Below are 2500 nucleotides of genomic sequence, written 5' to 3'. Positions count from 1 at the left end.
TATAAATACTAGGCATCTAGCCTTTAATAAATGACATTCTGTTTTAAACCTGAAACTGGCTGGGTTGTGAATTGCTGATTCCCTATGCAGGACATTGTTCATCTGGTATTAACCCTTGGTACACTGTTGGTACCGTAACATTGGTGGCAAGCGACGGAATGAACCTTATCGCCCAGAAGAGCAACTACACAAGCCAGTAACCTCAGGAAGAGGGGGATTATTACAATACTGACTAAGATGGAAAGAGTACCAGGGACAGAAGGAACCAATGGGCCCAGCATAGCAGACAGAACCCCCGCAGAAGCAAGCTTTGATCGGGCGGTTAAAATAAGACTGGCACATTATGGCCCCAACCCATCTGCGGAAATTATCGACCGGGTCATAGCAGCTGTGGAGGCCAACCTACTTCGCCAAAGTGGCGCTGCAGCAAACCCAGTGGAAAAGAGAAAAGTAAATTTTGCAGCTTTTAAAAACTTCCTGGAAACAGAAGGAGAGATTGATGGGTACCTTGCGGATTTTGAGAGGCAATGTGCACTACACAAGGTACCCGCAGAGGACTGGGTCATGATATTATCCGGAAAATTATCCGGCTGGGCCAGTGAGGCTTTTCGGGCCATTCCAGATGAGGAAGTCGGGGATTATAATACTGTAAAAGAGGTTCTGCTCTCCAGGTATGCGGTTACACCGGAGGCATACCGGAGGCGGTTCAGAGACACTGTTAAATTAACTGGAGATTCCTACCTTGAGTGGGCATGTAAGGTGCACCGCACAGCAGCTCAATGGATAGCGGGGTGCCAAGCCGTGTCTGGGGAAGAGGTGCTGCAGCTATTCCTGTTGGAACATTGCTTCGACAAGTTACCCGCAGGAGTTCGAGAGTGGGTTCGGGACCGTAAACCCTCCACCCTGCATGAAGCGGCTCGCTTGGCAGATGAGTATACGGATGCCCGCAAACTGGACACTTCTACCACTAAGCCCCCTGCTAGAGTGGAGTACAGGCCCCCAGTCACCCCAGCAGCTGCCAGTTACCAACCCCCGGCGCACCGCTATACCACACGGCCTCTGGCCACGAACTACCCTCAGAGAGCCCGGTTCAATTCACGGGGCTACTCACAGCCTATTTGGTGCTTTGGATGTAAGCAACTAGGGCACAAAAGACCAGAGTGTCCCCTAAATGCAGCGAACCAAGCACAGTCCTGGAGAAGACCCGCCGGCGGAATCCCACGTAACTCTCAGCCTGCGGCCCGCTACGTAGAGGCGCAAGAATGCTGGAGCATCCTACATGAGGCAGACCTTGTGCAAGCTGCCCACCGGAATAACCGGCAACTGGTTAAAGTGAATGGGAAGAAGGTCAGTGGTCTACGGGATACTGGTGCTACCATGACCTTGCTTCAAAAGAACTTGGTGTCTGAGAAACAGTACACTGGAGACACTGTGGCTGTGAGGGTAGCAGGGGGCGATGTGTTCAGCCTACCTGTTGCCAGGGTACATTTGGATTGGGGAGTGGGCGCTAGACCTGTGAATGTGGGGGTCAAGAAGGACTTACCTGCTGATGTTCTTCTTGGAAATGACTTGGCTCCCCTTGTTTCTGCCTATGCTCCCATGGGTCCCGCTGATGTTAACCCTGTGACTACCCGTGCTCAGATCCGTGCAGCAGAGACTGACCCCCCTGCTGCTAAGCCCCAGGACGCTGAGCTCAGTAAATCTCTATCCGCTATTGATACGTGGAAGTCCCGTTACAATGCGCTGATGAAGGAGAAGAGGAGCGCAGAGGAAAAAGCACGTTTAGAACGTGAATCTCTGCTAGACAAGCTGCACCGACAGACTGCAGAAAACACCAGCTTGAGAGTGGGACATGAAACATTAAAGACAAACTTAGCGACACTTGAGGAGAAGCTGACGCTGGCTCATAGTGAGGTGCAGCAACTCAAGGGCACCCTATGTCAGTATGAAGGGATTGTGGATACCTATAAAAAGCAGGTACAGAAAACTCGTAAAGAAGCTGATGGGATTTTGAAGGACTGTTTAGCCCTAGTCTGGGCACTGAGGAAGTTGAACCCTTCTTTGTATGGACAGGAATTCTCTCTCATAACGGGAATACAGATGGATTGTCCTGGCAAACTGACATGCCTACCACCTCCTAGTCCGGTCATCCCCAGGTTGACCCGCCAAAGGGTCAAGCCGGGTCTGCCGGAGTGTTCCACAAGGGGGGAGATATGTGACAGACCCTTCTGTCAGGACTGAAGGAGTTAATTGTGTTTAGCTAAGAAACTAATTTCTAAAGACAGAGTTGCTGGCCTCAGCTATTGTGTGCTATAATTACATTTAAGTAATAAACAGGCCATTGTTTAATCACCCTCAGAGAGCAGACGCTAGGTGATAAGACAAGCCAAATGTGTTTAAGTTGTTATCTGCCTAAGTAAAGTATTTAAGTAATGTAATTCTACTGTTTCATAAAAGGGCGTCTTCCCCTTTTTATCTAAATGTACAAGAGTCTTTCAAC

This window comes from Bombina bombina, chromosome 7 (assembly GCF_027579735.1).
Source record: "Bombina bombina isolate aBomBom1 chromosome 7, aBomBom1.pri, whole genome shotgun sequence".
NCBI classification, from domain to species: Eukaryota; Metazoa; Chordata; class Amphibia; order Anura; family Bombinatoridae; genus Bombina; species Bombina bombina.
The sequence above is the reverse complement of the archived record's forward strand: the minus strand, read 5'-3'. Positions refer to the sequence as shown.